The sequence below is a fragment of the Amblyraja radiata genome, chromosome 35, assembly GCF_010909765.2.
Source record: "Amblyraja radiata isolate CabotCenter1 chromosome 35, sAmbRad1.1.pri, whole genome shotgun sequence".
Lineage (NCBI taxonomy): Eukaryota > Metazoa > Chordata > Chondrichthyes > Rajiformes > Rajidae > Amblyraja > Amblyraja radiata.
This window is the reverse complement of record NC_045990.1, coordinates 7437621-7462788: the sequence shown is the minus strand read 5'-3', so window position 1 is coordinate 7462788 and position 25168 is coordinate 7437621. Positions and strand designations below refer to the sequence as shown.

The 25168-nt window shown below is 43.1% G+C and overlaps 1 long non-coding RNA gene across 1 annotated transcript in view; it reads left to right on the top strand.

The window, feature by feature from the left end:
* The window catches only part of LOC116991807, a 38701-nt gene extending 14177 nt beyond the window's left edge, over positions 1 to 24524 (top strand). The window contains exon 3 of the long non-coding RNA XR_004416903.1: positions 24415 to 24524. This is a non-coding gene — a long non-coding RNA (uncharacterized LOC116991807). The remainder of the gene's footprint in view (positions 1 to 24414) is intronic.
* Positions 24525 to 25168: the final 644 nt, after the last annotated feature.

Sequence of the window (25168 nt, the reverse complement as noted above, 5' to 3'; positions counted from 1 at the left end):
GAATACCATCTATGTGACAGTTTGATGGGATATGACCCCCATTCCCACACCTACACTCCTGAAGACACTGGCCTTGTGTTTCATTGCTTTTCAATCAGGCAGTTCAAATCTGAATCATAAATAAATCCTGATACCATCTCCACTTCTGCATGTTCTCAAGCTTTTGGTGGTGTTTACAAACTGCTGAGGCGTCACATTTTCCATGGTTTGTGAGGGTAAATGGTGATTGCAATAGTACCTGAACCATTTGATTGAGTTGCAGATTGGCTTATCCCTGTTAGTCATTCATTTTTCTCTGTGCATTTGTTGCATCTTGACTTTTAGCAATGTTAAAAGGTGCACGGATATGCAGGAAATGGAGAAATATTGTTCACACGCAGGCAGAGAAGATTAGTTTAACTCAGCCTCATGTTCTGCATGGACATTGTGGGCCAAAGGGTCTGATCATGTGGTGGCTTTTATTTTCCTATGTTCCATGCTTTAATATTCTTGGTGAAGTTATATTTTGGATTGTAAAAGTATCATCATTCATTACTTCCCGAGCTTTTTACTAAAATTGTTCACTGATCTGACATCTTTTAAAAATCTAATGTGCTGAAGCGAGCTGGATGACGTCACAATGCTTTTGCTCCTCGCAGCAAGCTGCGCAGAATTTTCAACGCACAGGGGCACTGTTTTCCACGAGTTATGTGGAAATTAATAATTCTATGTGGATTAATATTTTGTACAGGAACTTTAGCTGTCCATTGTGACCAGTGCCATTGCTCATTTTATAGATCCATGGGTGCTGACAGTTTTCCAGTGCCTTTCTCAAGTATCCTTATTTGTGATTCAGATATTCATTGTGATAATCATTGCGATAACCATATGTGAATCAGATAATTATTGATAATCATCCTCATTTATGCTTCAGATAATCATTGTACAATTTCCTCCTCAGCTTTTGTTACCTTGATACATTTTCCTTTTTGTGATATTTTTTCCTGCCTTCCACCTTATAATAAATCTTCCCTTTTGTTCCCCTTCCCCTATTGCTCTACATATTAAAACTGTTTTCCTTTTTCTTAATCAACTCAGCTGCAGTGTGACTTTCTATAGATTTCCAGCTTTTCTTGTTATGGTTCTATTTGCCCACCCCTCACAAGTCCTAATTCGAGCGTCAATTTCATAAGACGTCATGCAATAAATTATGGCAGGTTTTTACAACATTAGCTCATCATGTTTAATGCTCCCCGTTTCACCTGTTGTTCTGCTGAGCAGTGGGATCTCAGCCCATGTACTCTTATTACACTGGGAGCACCTGAACAATTCGCCAAGCTAGGACTTTGGATTTGGCTCATACTTTAAACAGGTGGATTCATTGATGAGAAATTGTTTTCCGCAGTACATCAAAACAAAACATGACATGTGAAATTAATTGCCCAGAGGTTTTTTATCCAGTTTTGTAAATGCTACATAATGTTTTTTTAATGACGGGAGTTAATATCAGTTCAGAAGTAGGTTTACTTATGATGTCTCCATAGATTTTGTGGCAACAGAATTCTTGTTCCACTCTTTGTATCACAAGGTGGAAAAGAAGGGCCTGAAGAAGGGTTTCGACCTGAAACGTTGCCTATTTCCTTCGCTCCATAGATGCTGCCTCACCCGTTGAGTTTCTCCAGCATTTTTGTCATCCTGGGCTTCATCCTTGCTACCTGTTGAGATGGGTGCATGTAGGACAGCTTGGACAATGTGTGCTAAAGGGTCTGTGTCTGTGCTGTAAGACTCCAACTCAAATCTGTGTTCTACGTCTAGTCTAATCAAGGTTCAATTTTGTTTTAGCATGACCTCCCCATTTTACACTGCAGTTCCTCTGGAATTAAATCACAGGGCTTATTAGTTTTACACCTTACCAATAGATCTCACGTAGCAGCATTGGGAGAAATCTCAGAGCAAGCTATTTGTGCGTCTGTTCAGTAAATGCACAGAGTGCACCATCAAGTTAACCTGGAGGGGATTAACAGCGGAACAAAAAAGTGCTCAATATAGCAATTTAAAACAAACAATAAACTTCTCAAATAGATGTGACAAACTCTTTTAACACTCTATTTATTAATGTTGTTGTAAATCGAATATGGGCCAATCGCAGAGAATTTAAACTCGTTCCCAAGGCTTCATGTGTAGTTTTTTTTAATATATCAAAGTTCTCCTTCAGGAAGAACAAGTTTTGTGTTATCCTATTATGATGATTCAAATGTTCCACCAGCATTGCAAAACAGAGAATCTAGTACACTGGCGCCTTTATAGATCTGATTACCATTTTCTCTCTAATCTAATTTCCAGTCACTACCTGTCAGTTTTTCTTTCACAACACCCTTGTGTGTTGATGAGCATCTTATTCAGTTAAACCATTCATTTATATTTATCTGGGAGAGGAGGTGGAGAGCAAGTGACCTGGATCTCTGGCCCTCTGAGGCAGCAGCTCTACTAGTTGTATATTGAGATGTTTCTAATGTTCTCCTTGAGGCAAGCTTTGCTGCTTTCAATAATCTGGAGTAATTTCATCCACTGTTATTTTCATTAGTTACTGTCGAGTTAGGGTCTGATTTGGGCAGTACCCATGTTTGATTGTCGAATGTTTAAGGAGTACATAAGGTCATAAGTGATATGAGCGGAATTAGGCCAATCGGCCCATCAAGTCTACTCCACCATACACTCATGGCTTATCTATCTCTCCCCCCTAACCCCATTCCCCTGCCTTCTCCCCACAACCCCTGACACCCGTACTAATCGAGAATCTAGCTATCTCTGCGTACATTAGGAGGTTATTGTGCCATTTTATAGCCAGCTCACCAGAAATGTTCGTAAGTGGTTGGAATCTGTTTGTCCTGTCAGTTTTTGTAGGTGCTTGATATGGAAGAGTGACCAATACCTCTGAACGTACGAGTCTCTCACATGAAACCACAATGAAAGTCCGTAAACAACCACACTATCAAACCGGTTTGCATCACTGTCAACTCAGACACGCAGTTACTTGTGTACTGGAGCTAATGATGTCACGGGAAACTTTTTTAGGGTCAGGAAGGAAAAATTCTTTCACTTGATATTCCCAAATAAGGATTGGAAATTTTAAGTCTGATATGATCGTTGTTATTTCTGGCATTGAGACTAATATGTACATAAATAATGATCTGAAGCGTAATGGGCAAGGATGTTGGTCATTCCTATGTGCAATGTGTAATGGGAACAATTGTAATGAGAACAGCTCGTAAGTATTACACATTGTATCTGCCTAGGGCTGCTTTGCAGAAGAATTAGCATCCAAAGTACAACAAAAACAGTGGCTAAAACATTAACAATATTTACAGGAATGGCATAGGTTTATTTTTCCCCTTCTCCTGTTCTTTTTGAACAGAAACAGAATTTATTGCAAATATATGGTAAGAACACGAGCATTTAAAATAGAATAGATGGCTCAGCACTTAAAAGAAAAACGTTTAAGACACCGACTGACCTGCGGTGTATTTCCATAGTGCTCTGCTTTTTTTAATCTCAATCTTTCAGATTTAGCAATTATTCGTTTTATCTTTATTGAGAGTTTCAGGAATTAACTTTTTCTTCCCATAGCGAGCACCTGCACAAACTGACAGGACAATGAGATTCTAATCACATTGCCTGCGAGCTGGCTCATGAACCTCCTAATGTACTCCTAATGTCAACACCCTCACCCACTATATTTCCACAAGACTCCATACCCATTGAATCACTGAAAGATATAGAATGGAAACAGGTACTTTGGCCCACCATGTTCATGCTGACTATGAATCACCCATTCACACTAGTTCTATGTTATCCCATTTTTTTCATTCACTCTCTACACACATGGGGGGCAATTTACAGAGGCCAATTAATCTACAAACTCGCAAGTCTTTGGGGTGTGGGTTTCCACCCACGCTGTCACAGGCAGAATGTCCAAACTCCACACAGACAGCACCTGAGGTCAGGATTGAACCCGGGTCTCTGGCGCCATGAGGCAGCAGCTCTACCAGTTGTGCCACTGTGCTGCCACATATCAAAGATTGTTTTACATGTTCGTGGGAAATGGCTTCATTTCTGGCCAAGGAATGACATAAAATATTTGTACAGTTGGGTAGCATTGTTGGACATAGGAAAGTTCTTCAAAATTCTGCTCCCAGTGATATTACTTCACTTAAGTCAAGTCAAGTCAAGTCAAGAGAGTTTATTGTCATGTGTCCCAGATAGGACAATGAAATTCTTGCTTGCTGCAGCACAACAGAATATAGTAAGCATAAATACTGAACATTTCAGTGTGTCTATATAGCACATAGACCATATATATACACATAAATAAACAGATAAAGTGCAATAGGCTGTTATAGTTCAGAGTTTGTTTGATGGCGAGTTTAATAGCCTGATTCCAAAGTCAGGAGCATTACAGATGAACACTTATACAAGAAATATGCTGATGTGTGTGCATTGAATTCCACTTCTTAAATTCCACTGCAGCAACAGAAGTGAGTTTTAGAAAAAGAGTTCCACACGGAAAGTCTATTCGGGCACATCCAACCAAGGTTGGATTTTTACCCCGATGTGCATATCTGCAGACCTTCTAGGATACTAGATCATTATCAGGTGTAAGAATTCATTAGACTTTAGACTTGACTTTAGACTTTAGAGAAACAGGCCTTTCGGCCCATCGAGTCTGCACCGACCAGCAATCACTCCGTACACTAATATAATCCTACACACTCGGGACAATTTTACAACTTACTACAGCCAATTGACCAATCAATCTATATGTCTTTGGAGTGTGGGAGGAAACCGTGAGAAAACCCATGCAGTCACGGGGAGAATGTACAAACTCCATGCGGACAGCACCCGACGTAATCAAGATTGAACCTGTAGGGCAGCAACTCTACTGCTGTGCCACCATGCCACCCGAGTCCCATTCTCGAGTCCCATCTCTTGCTGGTGCACCAGAATTGAGCCAGCTGGTAGACATCTCCTTCATGATATCACAGTCCCTTTGTCTTGCTGGTCAGCAGTGAATTATAAGACAACATTTGGAAAAGAAACCTAGCGCAGGCTTCCCACTATGAGGCGGATTCACCAACATCGAGAAGGAATTTCATTGCAAAACGTGACTTCACCTGGCTGTGATTTTAAACATCATGTACTGGGAACACTTCAGGTCGGGATTGGAACATTCTTTAGTTAAGGTCATGAGTTTAATCACTGAGAAATAGACTGGGAAACATTTAAATAAGACAAATGAAGGAAACGGCATGCCTAGTGGCCATTCATGTATGAAAACACATCGCGGTTGATGTTGGTCCAATAACTGAGTTATTCCTGCGTCTTGCTGAAATTTTCTATGTGCCACAGTACAATTTCCGCTTTCTTCCACTTTGATCGCCATCAATTGATACTATATTTTTTAAGCAAACAGGTCTCCCAGAGCCATGACCATCGCTGTAATTGCCCGTCGGTCTTAGATCATTTTCCTGCATAACTTGAATCTCAAGTTCGAAATGCCAGGGGCCTATCATTGGAATGCAGTTCCACACCACAGCTTGGTCAGTAGACCTTTCAGGCTCTGTTGTGCACTCATTTAGTCACAGCTGAGTGCAAGCAAGAATCCATCCTGAGTGAAAAGCCATACCCAAAATGTTCTTAACAACTGACCTTGGGCATTTGATTCTGAAAGAGACTTAAAAAATGTGTCGTTTTCTGAGAGGTATCATTAATTATCTGAGGGAGTGCTTTGTTATTATAACAGAAAGTAATATTTGTTTCATTAAATACTTAAAAGCCTTGAGGGATTTGCAATGACTAATTCTGACTAGCTTTGATAAATATTAATTTTGTTATCTGTATTTTCCAGCCCCAGTCCTTAATAGTTTTAAAGTCACTGTGCACTAATGTGTTGGACTGCTGAAGGTAAACTCTGCTTTGGCCGAACTGGACGGGGCCCAACCCAAATGTGTCCTGTCCATTTAGGCCATAGATGCTGCCTGGCCTGCTGGTTTAGTTCAGAGATACATAGCGAAAACAGGCCCTTCGACCCACCAAGTCCGCGCCGACCAGCGATCCCCATACACTAGCACTATCCTACACACTAGGGACAATTTACAATCTTTACCAAGCCAATTAACTTACAAACCTGTACTTCTTTGGAATGTGGGAGGAAACCGGAGAACCCGGGAAAAACCCACGTGGTCACGGGGAGAACGTACAAGCTCCGTACTGACAGAACCGTAGTCAGGATCGAACCCGGGTCTGTGGGCTGTAAGACAGCATCTCTACCGCTGTGCCACCATGCCCCCCAACTGTATAGTTATGGCTTTGATAGGCGATCATAGTTGGACCTGTTTTCTTGGCCCTCTTCGCTCCAGTAGAGGTGCCTTTCTGCCCATATCGTCAGGGTGACGATTGATTCATGATACTGATTACCCGCCCTTAAAACTAGATGCGGGCAGTTTGTCAGCAGATTAACTCATGTTTAATCTTCAATCCTTTTCACCACTTCCCTGTGCTGGAGGATAACATATGTATCACCATAGGGCATCAATGAAGTTACTGTACATTTACATGCATAAGCGCACACACACACACTTGACACAAACCCTTGCCTTTCAGTTACTTCATGCCTTACTTTATATTTCCATTTGTTCTCGGTGCAGTGGGTTAGGAAACCCAAGTGCTGCTCAGCTCCAGGGACGGCACAGAGCCCAGACAATTGAGGGAAGGGATTCAGTCGTCTCGCCTGGGTATGGATCCTGAATGTGGCCCTTATGAAGCAACAAAAAAGATACTGTTTTCAGTAAACATTCTGTCTGGTGGGAAGTATGGAAGTAGTCACTCAAAGCAGAAGAACGTCCTGTCTCAGGCTGAGGGGCAAAAGGCTAACATTCTTCAGTCAGTTTCCCAGCACTGCCTCCAACTTGGCTTTGCCTTTGTGTTTGTGACTAACTTGAGACTGGTTAAAAGGGGTCAACCACTTCAGGCAATGCACGTTCAACAAGGCAGAAAGGGAATAAGTATTTACAGGCGGTGCACCAGGTCTAGTTTACAGTTGGCGGACTGGAGATTCCTGGGGCAAGGCAGACATTCCTCAGAATTTAGTTTTAGTTTAGTTGAGAGAGACCACATGGAAACAGTTTCTTCGGCCCACCGAGTCCACGCCAACCGCCAATCGCATTGGTTCTATGTTGTCTCACTTTGTTGGAGAATTGTTCGAGATTTTTAATCCTGGGTAAAAAATACATACTGAAACTGTCTACTATTCTCCTAACGCTATGCACCATTGCTGTGATGTTCCAGCCCGGTGAAAAACCTTGCCATCTCCCCTCTCAGTTGATCTCCAAATCTTAACTTTCTTGAAATTGCCTTTTGTTCTTCTATACACCGGAGCGAGGTGGCCTATCTTGCTCATCACTCCTGGTGGCACAGCTGGTAGAGTCACTGCCTCACAGCGCCAGAGACCTGGGTTCAATCCTGACCTCAGGCACTGTCTGTGTGGGATTTGTACCTTCTCCCTGTGACTGCTTGGGTTTCCTCCAGTTGCTCCGGTTTCCTCCCACATTCCAGTCATGTGGGTTTGGAGGTTAATTGGCCTCCATATGTACACCCACATTATGTAGGGAGTGGATGAGAAAGTGGGTGATCACTGGTCGGTGTGAACTCAATGGGCCAAAGGGCCATTTTCAATCTGCATCTTTCAATAAATGGATCAAAGACAATCCCTCGTGCCATGATCCAACCAATGAATCTTAGAAAGGACACATTTCTTGAATCTTTCACGTGAAGTCATGATATCTGTTCCTTCCGTTTTCCTGGTGAAAATAAAGCAATCTGTTGGTGGAGTTGTATACTTTCTCCCATGTGTGTGTGTGTGTGTGCCCTGTTACTGGTATGAGCTGAGACTGGGATTGCTTTACCATTCTCATTAAGTTTACAACAATGCGGCAAATCCGAAGTAGAATCCACTAACAGGTCTTTATCAATCTCTAATCTACTGTAACATGACTGCAGTACTCCAGGTACGTTGGACTGGCACACCCTTGCTTGACACTCCCTGCTCTCCAAAACAATGGCGGCACGCACCAGGGAGCACAAACCCTATACTATGCGATCGTTGTGACCCTTGCCCAGGCACCAGTGGTTTCATTGTTATCAACATCAGAGTAACAGGCAATACTATCAGCAACTTAAGCAGGAGGGGGAGGTGGTGGGGGGAGGGTACACCAGGTAGGATGTAGTTTAGTGCACATTGTTTCCTTTCTCTAAATCGCGCTGTGCCTTTCTGCTTATGAAATCCCCTGATCTTAAGCAGACTCTTAACAAAAGAGCGATGAAGGTTGAAGCACACACAGCTTCATTAGCCCACGGCCAGCTGCCTGTTAACAAAGGAGACTTGAGCCACCCTCTAGGTGGGGCAGTGGCACAGAACAAAAGTGAGGCCTGAAGAAGGTTTAGCAAGCAACATTTAGTGAAAATGGTTGAACAATAAATATGTGTTACATTTGTATATTTGTGTAATATGTGTAAACACTATTCAATGTATGTATAGCCTTCGAGAATGTCGGATGGAGTCATGTAAGAATCATGTATTGGATATATTTATTTCTCGAATAAAGTATATTTTGAAATTTTTAAATTGTCTATTTGCAACAAACACAAAGCAAAAGTGTGACAGATTTTGTCCTTTAAATCCAGCATCTTTTCTTGCATAAAGTACAATTGAATACACTTTCAGCCCCTTCATTACGAATGGTAGATTTAAACTGAGAGGGGAAATTGTAAAAGGGACCTGAGAGGGAAGATTTTCACCATGTAGGTATAAGCAACAAGCTGCCAGAGAAAGTTGCAGAGATGGATATATTTACTACTTTTAGCAGACATTTGGACAGGTTCGTGGATAGGAAAGGTTTACAGGGATATGGGCCAAGCGCAGCAAATGGGACTTGCTCAGATAGATACCTCGGTCAACATGGATGAGTTTGGCCGAATTACCTGTTTCTGTGTTGCACAATTCTAAGATTCTATGTAATTTAAGGCCAGTTATCTGCATGTATGAATTTATGCATATATTACTATCAGTAAATAAAGACTGAGGGAATGGGCTTAGGCAGAATACAGAAATATTTCATTCTGATTTCTGAACTAAACAATGAAAATAAATTAATATTTGTAGGTGAGAGCTTCAAGAGACGCTGAATGGTGGAGTGCACTCAGTGAGGTGACCAGTTGCCTCCTCTATTCCAAACTCCTGAGCTGCATATCCTCCAATTTCTTTGCACCTTCCAGTGTAACCAGTGTCAAAAAGAACTAATCAGGACAAAGACAACTTTAATTCTAGTGCAAAGCACAACGTGCTGGAGGAACTCAGCCCTTAAGGCAGCATCTGCGGAGGGAATGGACAGGTGACAAATTAACCTGCAGGCGGGTCATGTGTAGGAAGGAACTGCAGTTGTTGATTTACACCGAAGATAGACACAAAATGCTGGAGTAACTTAGTGGGGCAGGCAGCAGCTATGGATAGAAGGAATGGGTGACGTTTTAGGGCAAGATCCTTCTTCAGACTTCAGACAAATGGCTGGAGGGTCATTCAGCATCTGTGAGGGGAATGGCCGGATGACTTGGTGTGCTGAAGGGCTTGTTTCCATTCTGTGTAAGCAAAGAAAAAAATCTAAAAGAAAATGTTTTTCTTGCCTCAGTTCAGCCAAGTAATCCATACAGTTTCCTTACCAGGAAGCAATGGAAAATCTCTGCCAGGACCACCCTACCTGTGGGAGTTTGGCCAGGGGAATATGAATAGCTGAGTGAGGGGAAAATCTCAGCCCACCATGATGGACATGATGAGTGAGCCAGACTTGTTCATTATCAACAATACCCTAGAGTTCTCCAGACTTGGCTGACTTCACACCTTGGTCCGTCCTGAGTATTAACTTGTTTCCTGAGCTTCCATGTGAATTTTGATTCCAAGTAAATTTTACACTCAATTTTACCCTGTTTTGATCAAATAATTTTCTATATCACTTGCATTGCAGATTATAGACAGATTTAGCATTTTTACAGATAATATCAATTCATGGGAGTTTGGCTTAAAGTTTAAGCACGGATGGTCTATAAAACCTTCATGAAAACGCCTGAAGGATAGGAAATGCCATGTAAAATTCAAACTTGGCTCGAGGAGGAATCTTTTAGTAAGTTATTCGCTCTCGGTCCCATGGCCCTGGATGTTTCTATCAATCATAGCTTTTAGTAATTTGAAAAAGGGCACTTTTTTTTACAACATGGCAACTATTTCAAATGCCTGCTTACCGAATTTACCAGATGATTGTCAATGCTTATAGAACTCAAAATAGATAAGTGTTTCCTGCCTTTCAGTCAGAAGGTCGTGAATTTAAGCCATACTTCAGACCTTGAACCCAAATGTTAAGTGGGCACATCAGTACAACACTGAGGGAATGATGTGTTGTCAGAGTACCTTCATTAGGAAAATACATTAAACTGTATATGTCGTTGGGGACATGTAAACCCTGTAATTGATCCACGCTTGTTCATTGGGTGTTAAAGCAGCATTGTAGGCCAGAGAGAGAGAGAATTTCAAATGTGAAGTTCCCAGAACATCATTGGGTTACAATTCCCCATGTAATGATGGGCACAAACTCACATTATTGGTTTCAGCAGTGTTTGCTGGTTATGCAAGATGAATTGGTTTAGTTTTTAGTTTAGAGTACAGCAAGGAAGTTGGCCCATCAATTCCAAACTGACCATAGATTACCCACTCACACTCGTTTTATGCCATCCCGCTTTCTCTTCCAATCCCAACACATATCAGGCAATTTTACAGAGGCCAATTAACCTACAAACACACACTTCTGTAGGATGTGGGTGGAAACCGGAGCAACCAGAAACCCATGCAAACTCCACACGGACAGCAGCTGAGGTCAGAATCGAACCTGGGTCTCTAGTGATGTGAGGCAACAGTTCTACCACTGTGCTGCCCAATTGTGATAAAGTGACACAGCAGGTGTGAACTTTCCGGGCAAACCACGAGAAAGGCAACATTGTTCTGTCCACAGGGAGTGCAGCTAATGAATGGAGTGGTTATTGCAATGATGGGAGAGTGGCCCCAATGGTCACAGAAACCTGGAGGGGCCGGTGTAGCACACCACCCACACAACATGTGTTCTTTGTGCATGGGGTCCGTGGAGGTCTTTTATGGCTACAGCTGGTTTGTGCTCTGATGCTCTCCCATTTCATAACTCTAATTTCACTGTACCTTAATTGGTACATGTGACAATAAATTGACCTTGAAACCTTGAAACCTACATCTATTCCATTCATTGGCCACACTCCCTGTTGGTTGAACAATGCTGCCTTTTTAGTGGTATGGCCAGAAAGATGGCTCCTGGCTGTGTCACCTACAACAATTCATCTTGTGTCAGCATTAAACATCGCTTTGCAAGAACGTCTTATTTGACGTCATTGGCCCATCAGGTCTATTCTGACCTCCAGGGAAGCAATCACACTAGTCCCATTCTCTCTTCCATTTCTGCACACCTGCAACTCGGATTCTCTTTGATTCTTTTTGGTGTTAGCCTGCAGTAGTTAGTTAACCTGCCATGTAGGTCTTTGACACATGGAGGTGTTCACTGGAGCACTAGGGGGAAACCCCACACAGCCACATGGGGAATCTGACAAACTCCTCACAGTCAAGTTCCAACCCGAAACCCCTGAAGTCCATGATGTATCCATGCTAACTGCTGCACCAATATACTACAATGAGTGTAGTATCTGAATGAACGCAATGCAGGGCAATACCCACACCTGCTGCAATGGGTTTAGGTAGATAATGTCTCCTCTCCTTGAGTGTGGAGTTGGGGTGATCATCCTAATGCGTCAGAGATCAGCTGCAGGGGGGGGGGGGGGGGGGGGGGGGGGGTTTGTTGCTGAGGATCTCATGTGGAGAGGGTCTATGACCCAGATCCTGACAAACCTGTCAGGGCACACGTGAGATTGTATTTGGAGATCAGCGGTCTTAGTGAGGACAAAGATCTCATTGTGGGTAAGAGATCTGCCCAGCATATAGGATTGTATAGTCATGCAGCAAAAAAAGCAGTTCCTTTGGTCCACCATGTCCAAAGCACAAGAACCATCAGGTACCTACCCCATTTTCCAGCATTTTCAAACCAATTGCATTCTGATTCTTGGCTTTTCAGATTAGATCCTGACCTCAGTGGCTGTGTGTGTGGAGGTTGTGCCTAGTACTCCCTGTGACTACATGGGTTTGCCACCAGATGCTAATGTTTCCTCTCACATCCCAAAGATGTGTGTATTGTAGATTAATTGGCCTATGTAAAATGTCCCTTAATGTGCAGGGAATGGTTGGGAAAGTGGGATAACATAGAAATCGTGTGAATGGACTCGGTGGGTCAAAGTACCTGTGTCCATGCTATATCTCTAAACTAAATTAAAAAATCTCAGATTCTTAAATAAAATAAATTTGCTTTCAGGAAATTAAAGAAACAAAATGAAGTTTCAAGAACATTTTTTTTGGATGTAAATAGTGTACTTTGGTATAAGATTGTTAATTTTAAAAATATGTGTAATATTAAACATAATTCTTTTGAAGCACCTGGAATTAAGCAAATATTTTAATTAAAAAACACACAAAGTTCTGGAGTAATTTTGCGGGTCAGGCTGCGACCCAGGAGAACATGGATAGATTATTTTTCGGGTTGGAACAGTTCTTCAGACTGCTCAGATTATATTTTAATATTTGGCTGCTCCTTCAGCCTGTTTATATATTTTCTTTTGGCAACTTCTTTGTTCCCAAGATCTTCAGTCCCCACCTCCTGCGGTTCTACTTATCCTCTTGTCACGCATCAAGTTGACATGTTCTTGGGTCAGGTGCAGCAAGCCAGACATTTGCAACCTTTTGGGGGTCAGTATTGGCCACATTAAGCTTGTAAAGTGTCTTACTGTAATAAAGGAAGGCCTTGTGTCAATATGAAGTCTTTCATCTTCGTCCAGATGTTCCAAAGTGCTTCAAGGCCATTCAAGTCCTTTTGAAGTGTAGTTTCTTTTTACAGGAAATAATGCACAGCTCCACCACAAGTAAGCTTCCATTTGATATAGTTCCATTTATTCGCTGTTTGGGGAATGAAACACAATTTAAACAAATATATCTAGCTAGCTGGATTCGTGTGTGGAGAAATTGATTTAGTAATTTTGATTTAGTAATTTTGACGGAGCCTCTTCAGAATGTTTATTATTTAGTATGTTACAGTTGACTTGTGCCAATAGATGGAGATACAAAGAACTTCAGATGTTGGGAATCTTGAGTAAAACACACAGTCTTGGAGGAAATCATTGGGTCAGGCAATGTCCGTGGAGGGAATGGACAGATGAGATTTCAGGTCAGGATCCTTCGTCAGACTGGTCAAACCCTAAAGAATGGTTCTGACCCCAAACATCACCTTCAATTTCCTCCACAGATTTCTCACTTCCCTCAACTAATTATTGATTCACTGATTCACTTCTGCAATAGACCCAGTCTGCATATAGATGCCCAGCCTATGTATTTCTGAGAGTTTTCTTGGCTTTGTGATGTTTCTCCCCAGTTAAAGAATGTAGAACATAGAAGAGGTCCTACTGCCTACAATGTCTGTGCCAAACTTGATGCTGGCCATCACTTATTTAACTGCACATAACCCTTATCCCTTAATTCCCTGCATATCCATGTGCCTGTCCAAATGTTTTTTAAATACCGCTAATATTTAATTAGTGGTTTAATATTTTTGCTTCAACCACCACCCTCGGTAGTACATTTCAGGCACTCACTGCCCAGTGTATAAAAAAAAAACTTGCTCAGCACATCTCTTTTAAACTTTGCCCCTCTCGTCTTTAAGCTATACCCTCTAGTGTTTGGTTTTTCCATCCTGGGAAAAAGATTCTGACTGTCCACCCTATCTATGCCTCTCATCATTTTATATACTCGATATTTATATACGCAGTCATTTGCTTCCCCCCTTGGTGGATGGACACCCTCTTCCCCTTCTTGCTGTTTTTTTCCAGCAAAAAAAGACTGTGGATGGGCTCCAGTGTGATGACTTCTGTTGGGCGCTCACATTCAACCTCTAAACTCACAGATGTGTAATAGTCATTATGTGTAACTGTGAAGGTCATTGATAGCGTGACTGTCTTCCATTGTTGGTTATTCCTGTCCCTGGCGGATGATTATGCAGTAATCTTAGTCGTCATGTCTAAACATGTTGTGGTGTGGAGATTGCCCAAAACATGTGTTGCTGCAAAGTTACAGGCAGTCATTCAGGGTAGGTCACAGTGACTCTTGAAATATTGTGACCGAGTGTGTTGTTGATCTACTTGATACAGTGGCACAGCTGGTAGACCTCCTGCCTCCTAGCGGCAGACACCTAAATTCAATCCTGCCCTCGATTGCTGTCTGTATGGAGTTTGCATGTTCTCCCTGTGACTGTGTGTGTTTGCTCTGGGTGCTCCAGTTTCTTTGCTCAATGGACAATAGACAATAGGTGCAGGAGTAGGCGATTTGGCCCTTCGAGTCAGCACCGCCATTCAATGTGATCATGGCTGATCATCCCCAATCAGTACCCCGTTCCTGCCTTCTCCACATATCCCCTGATTCCGCTATTTTTAAGAGCCCTATCTAGCTCTCTCTTGAAAGCATCCAGAAAACCTGCCTCCACCGCCCTCTGAGGCAGAGAATTCCACTGACTCACCACTCTCTGTGTGAAAAAGTGTTTCCTCGTCTCCATTCTAAATGGCTTACCACTATTCTTAAACTGTGGCTCCTGGTTCTGGACTCCCTCAACATCGGGAACATGTTTCCTGCCTCTAGCGTGTCCACGCCCTTAATAATCTTATATGTTTCAAAGACGTGAGTTTGAATGATTAATTGGCCTCTGTAAATAGCCGCTAATGTGTGAAGACATATGGAAATGTGGGTGTAACATAGAACTAGAGAGGACATGTGATCGATGGTCGGCATGGGCTCAGTGGGCCAAAGGTTCTTTTTCCATGCTATATCTTTCATTTCAAATTAATTCAATGCAAGTGAGAGTATTGACAAGTTAGTTTGCAAATGGATGCGCATGGCCACAATTTTGTTCCCTTTACATTTCCAAAATAAATAAAACATTGTGTCTCACTCTTTCATGCCCAGGCTAGTTGAGAAATAGACAATTATATTGCTGACTATTGTGAGACAGTGCACTTAGCTATTTTACAGATTTGCTGCACACTATGTTGTTAAAATTATTATGAGCTGTTGCCTGGTCCATTGGTGTGATGTGCCAAAGCTCTGTAAAGTTTTCCTGGCATTTGCAACAGAGTCTAGTATTGCAATGTACAATCAGTCTGGACCTACCAGAGGAGAAAAGCCTCGCACTTACACCGCACAAATCTCAGTTGGGTGTTAAGTTTTATGGGGGGAAGGCAGGAGAATACGGTTAGGAGGGAGAGATAGTTCAGCCATGATTGAATGGCAGAGTAGACTTGATGGGCCGAATGGCTAATTTTACTACTATCACTTATGACCTTATAACAAATCAGGATGTCTTTTACAGACCTATTTTCCTGTGGGCATGTGCAAAATCTTGAAAGAATGTTCTAAATCCACAAAATGGAAGGACGTTCCAAGGAAAATTGATGACTTCCCTGGGAGGAAGAAAAAATGTCTCTTAAAAAAATCGCAAGAATTTGTTTCGGTTTTTCAGATAGGAAGCCTTTCTTTCACAATACGCACCACACTTACATTCTTCACTCTGACTGACTTGCTGTGTATTTGCAGCAGTCTCTGCTTTTCTTTCAGATCGCTCCTTACTTACTGAAGACAGACACCAAAATCTGGAGTAACTTGGTGGGACAGGCAGCAATTCTGGAGAGAAGGAATGGGCGACGTTTTGGGTCGAGAACCCTCCTTACTTACTATCCATTTGCCGAAATGTTGAAACTGGAATAAATTATCAATAAACATATTTAAATATTAAAATTACAGAGGAGGAGTGGGCCTTCTGATTTTGTGCATGCCTTTGTCCCAGTGGGAAAGTGTAGACTTTCTGACTCTGTGGAGAAGTGTTGCTTGTGGAAGTATGAGCAGGCCCTCTCAACCCTTGAGCCTGATCCACTGGTCAATAAGGTTATGGCTAATCCTGCACACCTGCACTTCGTAAACTGAAACAGACTGGTAGCCAACTCGAACGACTAATAAAGAAATCATCTCTAACAGTCCACCTTGAAGCTTACAAACTCCACCTCACTGACTACAAAGATGCCCTCATTGCTGCAAAATCTGCCTACCTCTCCTCCATATTCACCGATCCCTGCCTAAACCACAGAACCCTCTTCTCCACAGTGGGCAACCTCCTCAAGCCTCGAGCCAACACTCTCCCTACCTCTACTCCGGATCTCTGCAACTCATTCCTCCACTTTTTCGCTGATAAAATCAGCACCATCTATCAATCTTTATCCCCTGTACCCGACTCCCCAGCATCTACTCCACCACCTACCACGGCCCCTCCTTTCAACATCTCCACTGACCTCCTTATCCCTCCTCCACACTGCTTCCTCTCCCAGTTTGACCTGGTCACCCCTATTGAAATCTCCAAACTCATCAGCTCTTCCAAACCCACCACCTGCTCCCTCGACCCTCTCCCCACTCCCCTGTTGAAGTCCTGCCTCCCCGTACTCTGCCCCTACCTCACTAATCTCTTCAACTCCTCATTGTCTCAAGGAATTGTCCCCTCCGCTTTCAAAACTGCTGCCGTTACACCAATCCTAAAGAAACCTGGTCTTGATCCCTCCTCTCTCATTAACTACCGCCCAATCTCAAACCTCCCCTTCCTTTCAAAAACCCTGGAGCGTATCGTTGCGTCGCAACTTCATTCCCACCTCCTTGCGTATAACCTACTTGAACCCCTCCAATCTGGCTTTCGCCCCCTCCATAGCACAGAAACTGCTCTCCTCAAAGTCCTCAACGACCTCCTCACCTCTGCTGACACTGGTTCCCTCAACATCCTCATCCTCCTCGACCTGAGCGCAGCCTTCGATACAGTGAACCATAACATCCTGCTCACCAGACTCAAGGACCTCGGCATTGAAGGCTCTGCACTCAGCTGGCTCCGTTCCTACCTTTCCAACAGATCCCACTTCATCTCTCTCCACAACCACACCTCTGCTACAGCCGCAGTCACTCAAGGCGTTCCCCAAGGCTCCGTACTCGGCCCCCTCCTCTTCATCATCTACATCTTCCCCCTTGGTCAGATACTCCGCCACTTCAATCTGGACTTCCACTGTTACGCTGATGACACCCAGATTTACCTTGGCACCAAATCCCCCCACAACCCCCCCCTCTCCCATATCAACTCCTGTTTGTCAGCTATAAAAACCTGGATGCAACATAATTTCCTCAAACTCAACAGCGATAAGACAGAATTCCTCCTCATAGGCTCCAAAGCCACACTCAGCAAAATCAATAACCCCACTCTCACCATCGACGGCACCACTGTCTCCCCATCTCCCCAGGCCCGCAACCTTGGCGTGATCTTTGATTCCACCCTCTCCCTTGAGCCTCACATCCCCCATGTCATTAAAACCTCCTTCTTTCATCTCCGCAACATCGCCAAACTCAGACCCTCTCTCACTCCGCCTGCTGCTGAAAGACTCATCCATGCCTTCATCTCCTCCCGACTGGACTATTGCAACTCACTTCTCCTTGGCATCAGCTCCACCTACATCAACCGACTCCAACTGGTCCAGAACGCAGCCGCCCGACTCATCACCCACACCAAATCCTGGCATCACATCACTCCAGTCCTCAAAAAACTTCACTGGCTTCCCATCTCCCACCGGATCACCTACAAAATCCTGGTCCTCACCTACAAAGCCCTCCACCATCTGGCCCCCACATATCTCATTGACCTCCTCTCCCCCTACCAACCCTCACGGTCCCTCAGATCCACATCAGCCGGTCTCCTCTCCATCCACAAGTCCAACCTCCGCAGTTTTGGGGACAGAGCCTTCTCCAGGGCAGCTCCCAGGCTCTGGAACTCCCTCCCCCAACTGAACCGCAATTCCGTGTCCCTCCCCATCTTCCAGTCCCGCCTCAAGACCCATCTCTTCACCTCTGCCTATCCTTAGCCCCACGTCCCCGTCCCTTTTCATCTGTGCATTAATTGCCTCATGCTGTGTTTTGTATTGAATTCTGTCTTTACTTTGTGTACTAGTCATGTCTCTACTATTTATTTCATTCCCCTTACATGTTTTTCCTATACATGCTCAATTTTTGTAAGGTGTCCTTGAGACTCTTGAAAGGCGCCCATAAATAAAATGTATTATTATTATTATTAATCCTGTACCTCATCAACTTCCTCCTCCAAAATCCTGAAGTCCTTGATCCCCTTCCGATCCTTTTACGATTCTTTATGACTCTGATCATGCAAGTTTCCTGCTCTGTTCTCAGAAGGATGATCGACATGTGGAAATACTGTAGTTGTTCTAAGAATTGCAGATATCAGTGTTGAAGCCACCAATGTGGCACTGAATGTTTTACATCTCACCGTTGAATTTTGCAGCAATGACTAGTATCTGCTGCCCCAGTGGGGACTTTAATTGCCCTTGATACACCTTGCTGTCAGGTTTCCCTGTCTAGACCATCAAAAGGAGGACATTGTTTCTGTGAGAATTTAGGCAGCTTTTCTGTCATCACTATTTGTCGGATGTTGTGATCTGTTGCACTTCACTGAACCTCAGCACTGACCTGTAACCTAACCAACATAGGCAACAGAGTTTGCATTGTAGAAAAGCACCTTGCCCCTTTGTACGCCTCTGTGCATTTAAAAAGTTCTATAATTTAGAATAAGGCTTTATGTTTACTTTTTGATTCCATTGTGCGCTGTTGGCTGGAGCAATGTGAGTGCCAGGTAACATTGTGGATTAGAATTACATATTGAATGCTTGTTGTTCAAAGGTATGAAATGGGAATTGCAATTTTCAAACAGAACCAAACAGGTTGAACAGAAACAGGTTTCAATCAGAATAGAATAGTATCCCAAACAGGTTTGAATGAAAGATTGTATTGATTTATAATCTGTATCAGAATGAACTATAATGGTCAGTCTGAGTCATAGAATTGTAGGGCCATGCAGCATGGAAACATGCCCTTTGGCCCATCTTGCCCATACCGACCAAAATGCCCCATCTGCACTAGTCCCATGTGCCCATATTTGGCTCATATCCCTCTTAACCTTTCCTATCCATGTACCTGTCCAAATGTCTTTTAAATGCTGTTATAGTACCTGTTTCAACTAACTCCTCTGGCAGCTCATTCAATATACCCGCCAACCTCTGTGTGAAAAAGTTCAGGCCCTCAAGCCCTGGCAATGTCCTCGTAAAACTTCTGTGTACCCTTTCCAGCTTAACAACATCCTCCCCAACAGCAATATGACCAAAACAGTACATAATACTCCAATTGTGGCCTTGCCAACATCTTGCACAACTGTAACATTACATCCCAACTTTTATACTCAATACCTGGCTGATGAAAGCCAATGAACCAAAAGACGTCTTGACCACATTGTCCACCTGTGACCTTATCTGATATCAAATACTGAACGAAGTGATAATTGACTCCATTTGTGCATTGTGAAGACAATGACATTGGCTTTGTATGTCTCTGTACTTGAGGCCACTGAGTCCATCCTGTCCACTGTTAGGCTTCACCAGTTACCTTGTCACTTCAGCATCTGAAATAGTTTCCACATTGCATCATCTATATCGTAGTTCTGTCCACTGCCTTTTCCTGTCCATTTATGTGAACTAAATATCTTGTTATGTGTAGGAAGGAACTGCAGATGCTGGTTTAAACTGAAGATAGACACAAAAAGCTGGAGTAACTCAGCAGATCAGACAGCATCTCTAGAGAAGGTGGTCTAGGACAAGAGGTTATAGGTGTTTTCTTCTTCTGAAGAAGGTTCTCGACCAGAAACGTCACCTGTTCCTTTTATCTTTTTCACCTCTATCAAGCCATCCTGACCTGGAAATGTGTTGCCTGACCTTTAATGTTACTGGGTCTGAATACAAACACTTTGCTCAGGAGCATCGTGAGAATACCTTCCTCATGATGTGGACAGGTGCGTGAATAGATTTCGAGGAATATGGGTCAGGTCCAGGCAAATGGGACCAGCTTGGATGGGGCATTTGGTCAGCATGGATGCTAAAGGGCTGTATGGCGACATGAGTTGTGCTAAAGGGCTGAATGGCAGCATAGTGGTGTAGCAGTAGAGCTGCTGCACTACAGCGCCAGAGACCCAGGTTCAAACCTGACTATGAGTGCTGTCTGTACGGAGCTTGTACATTCTCCATGTGACCGCGTGGGATTCCTCTGAGTGCTCTGGTTTCCTCCCGCACTCCAAAAACGTACAGGTTTGTAAGTTTATTAGCTTGTCCTAGTCCTAGTGTGTGTAGGATAGTATTAGTATGGAATGATCACTGGTTGGTGTGGACTTGGTAGGCTGAAGGGTCTGCTTTCATGCTGTATGTCTAAAGCTTTAAAGACTTAGTGACTCCAGGGATTTACAAATTCAGCTCATCGCCTGCAGTTTCAGGGCATTTAAGGCAGTAATTCCGCTGGCTTTGCTATGGCTACATTCAGAAAACACATTAAAAAAACAATTGCATTTCAGCAATTTGAAGCCTCTTTGCTGGTTTAATTCCCATGCAATTCCTATGTGTACAATACAGGACCCTTATTTTGGAAAGAGTACCTAAGCTGCCCCCTATGCCATAATAGTGCAGTTCTCACACTGTGGTTGTAATATATTATCATTCGCACAATTTAAAATGTTTTAGTTTCCTCACACCTGCTTTATTTTAAAAAAAAATTTGTATTCCTGACTATAACCGTTTCAGTTCCCAGGGTGTTTATATTATTAACTTTATCTTGTCTTCTACCGCGATCATTGCTCTTTACTGTTAACTTTTTTAGATTATTATCTTGCAGCCTACCTACTCTTCTGCCACATGTTCCCCCATCCATTCTTTTTCCCTGTTCTTTCTCTGGCCCAGCTTAACTTTTCCTCTGAGATCATGGCCATGTGGGTCTGATCTGTACATCTCCTTTCTGCCCTTCTAAAGGTTGCCAGCCCTTCAGTGTTACCCTAGAATGTGGATGCCACGATGGCACGACTAGTGTGGCTGTGGCCTCATAGTTCCAGCTACATGTGTTCAATCCTGACCTCTGGTGCTGTCCTTGTGGAGTTGGCACATTCTCCCTGTGGGTAGCTTATTTATCACTCAAATGGAGGCTATTGAAGTCCACACTAGACTCTAAACACAGCAATTTCCATTAGAATCATTCCCCCTCTCATTTCTTTGTATTCTTACAACTTAATCTCTCTCACATTTTTAGTTCTATTTTTAATAGTATGGCATGGAAACAGGCCTTTGGCCCACTGAGTCCACGCTGACCATTAGTCACCCATCCTTAGCCCCACGTCCCCGTCCCTTTTCATCTGTGCATTAATTGCCTCATACTGTGTTTTGTATTGAATTCTGTCTTTACTTTGTGTACTAGTCATGTCTCTACTATTTATTTCATTCCCCTTACATGTTTTTCCTCTACATGCTCAATTTTTGTAAGGTGTCCTTGAGACTCTTGAAAGGCGCCCATAAATAAAATGTATTATTATTATTATTATTCACTAGATCTATGTTATCCCACGTTCGTATCCACTCCTTACGCACTAGGGGCAATTTACAGCGGCCAATTAACCTACAAACCCGCAAGTCTTTAGGATTTGGGAGGAAATCGGAACGCCCGGAGGAAATCCACATGCTCGAAGAAAGAACATGCAAATTCCACACAGACAGTTTCCACTAGTGGGATAGTCCAGGACTAGAGGTCATAGCCTTAGAATTAAAGGACGTTCTTTTAGGAAGGAGATGAGGAGACATTTCTTTAGGGTGGTGAATCTGTTGAATTTCTTGCCACAGAAGGCTGTATAGAGACCTAGTCAGTGGATATTTTTCAGGCAGAGATTGATAGATTTTTGATTTGTACAAGTGTCAGAGGTTATGGGGAGAAGGCAGGGGAATGGGGTTAGATGAGAGAGATAGATCAACTATGAGTGAATTGCAGAGTAGACTTGATGGGCCAAATGGCTTAATTCTGCTCCTATCACTTATGACCTTATGACAGCATCTGAGGTCAGGATTGAACCCAGGTCTTTGGCACGGTGAGGCAGCCGCTCCACCAGCTGCACCACTCTGCTACCCCTAATAGGGATGGGGCAATAATCTGGCTTCCTGCCCTCTGCCGATGTCCAATGATTCCTCTAATATCCAGAAATATATCGATTCCTAGCTGCAAGGAACTGCAGATGCTGGTTTACAAAAAAAAGACACAAAGTGCTGGATTAACTCAGCAGGTCTGGAGAGCATGGAATTGGCAATGTTTAAGATCAGGACTGTTCTTCTTTTATTGATTTAATAGTTATATTAATTTTTGTTTTGAAATCGATGTCCGAGTCTCCACAGCTCTCCAGCATAGAGAGGTCCAAAGCAACCAGATCTAGTATGGACACAAAAAGCTGGAGTAACTCAGAAGAACAAGCAGCATCTCTGGAGGGAAGGAATGGGTAACATTTCGGGTCGAGACCTTTCTTCAGACGCCTGTCCCGCTGAGTTACTCCAGCATTTTGTGTCAATCTTCAGTTTAAACCAGCATCTTCCTACACAGATCTAGCATCTGATCTACACAGATCTGATCTACACAGATCAGTTCTGTTTGTTTTTAATTTAGTTTACATTGGTTTGGTTTAATTTAATTTAACTTATTATTAACATGTTGTAAAACGCTTCATTTTGTGTGTTATCCTGTCAAATTATAACATGAGTACACTCATACACAAGCAAAACTGTGGATTGATTATAATGGATAATACTAGATCTAGGACCGCATGCAAAGAGTTGCCATGCTGAGGTACCATCTTGCATCCATCAAGTCTCTGAAAATATCAAGTCTGATCTTGGCCTTCAGAGATATGAGTTTCTTTACTTTCTCACTTTAAGGCCCAGTGGCCAGAGTGTGGCGATATTGGTGATGTAGGGGTCGCTCTACCCCAAATAATGTTGTTGGTTCCTTTCGCTGTGTGCAGCTGCCTCAGGTTGTGCTGTGCTCGACATGCTTGCTTATCCAGCTCCAGTGACTGCCTCATCTGTCCATTCCCACACCATCTATCAGATGTTAAGGTTATCCTTGGCATTGGATTCATTTACACCGAGCTTGCTGGGGTTTTTCCCTGAACACTACTGCACATACCTAAACGTACTACACGTTTTTTTTCACACAGAGGGTGGAATGTGCTGCCAGAGGACATGGTTAAGACAGGTACAATAACAACATTTAAAAGACACCTGGACAGGTTCATTGATAGGAATGGTTGAGAGGGATATGAGCCAAACATGGGTTAGTGGGGAAATCGGAGGGAGGTTCTCTAATTTCAGGTAGTCCTTGCTTTCTCCTCCCCTTCTCAGCTCTCCCTCAGTCCACTGGCTCCTCCTCTTCCTTTCTTCATCTCACCCCCACCCCCCACCCTCACATCGGGTTTCGGCCCGAAACGTTGCCTATTTCCTTCGCTCCATAGATGCTGCTCACCCGCTGAGTTTCTCCAGCATTTTTGTCTACCATGGGTTAATGGGACTAGTTTAGATGCAGCATCTAGGTCAGGTTGGGCAAGTTGGGCTGAAGGACCTTTTTCCATGCTGTATGACTGACTCTATGAAATGGGACTAGCACAGACAAGTTGGGCCAAAGGACTCCTTGACTCTATGTACCCCAGAGTAGAAGATATCACCTGCCTCTTAACTCAATCCCTAACCCTTACCTTAATTACTGGTCAACCTATCAGCTGGTATTCTGTTGTTAATTACAAAAGTATAGGGCTAACATTTCTTTTAAATAATTCTCGGTTGTATGAACCCATGGGAAAGTAAAAAGATTATTACAAATAAATAGTCTCAATATGTCCTTGGCTTTCCCAGGAGTTTTGTTTGTTATTATCCGCTCACATTGATTTGTTGGTTCTAATACTATAATCGTTCTCTCATTTTCACATTCTTAAGTATATTAATTTGAATTAATCATAGGGGGAGGCATAGCAAAATTGCTGTAATCTCAGAACAATGGGTTCGAACAAAAAGCTTTTTTTTCACTGCAATGATTTTAGATAGCAATTTTAATGTTGTGTCAGTTGTACCCAGTATAACTAGATGGTACACAGTGTAATTCCCCTGAACAACACTCCCTTCAGTCACCAACCTTGCACTATTTTACCTTTTCACCCTATATTTCATTGATGCCAAAAGAAAACTGCTAAGCTTGGAATCTCAAACAAAAACAGAACTCTGGAAGAACTCAGTGAATCAAACAGCATCTGTGGAGACAAATGATGTAAGTTGACATTTCAAGTTGAAACCCTGCTTCAGGACTGAGAGGGGACAGGAAAGATTGCTGGTTATAGCAGGGCAGTGGGTTGGGAGATGAAGGGACAGGTGTTACACCTCTTATGGTTGCAGGGGAAAAACCCAGGGGATGGAGACGGGCGGCAATAGAGTTCCCCTGGTCCTCTACTTTCGCCCTACCAGCCACTGCATCCAACACATAATCCTCGACCATTTCTCCCAACTTCAATGCAATTCTACCACCAGTCACAACTTCTCTCCCCACTTTCTGCTTTCTGCAGGAATTGCTTGGGGCCTCACTTGCCTGTTTATTCCACCCTCCCTGCATCTGTGCACCTTCCACTGCAACTGTAGGAGGTGTGACACCTTGCCCCAGTGTAACACATGCACCCCTCACTTCCTCCCTCGCCGCCATCCAGGAACATATTTTTGTCCTCAGGCCCTTCAACCAAATGCTAATAGGAACATTATCTCAGCAAACACACCAAATCTCATCTCAGCTGTGTTTGCTCCAAGTAAAAAAGGGACCCAACTTCTTGTACTTGAAGTCCTTCATCCCTAGATCTATTGTAATAAACCTCTGGGTTCTCCATATACTGTGGTGACCACAATGGAACGCATTACTCCATTAGTAACCCAACTGGAACCCAACCCAATC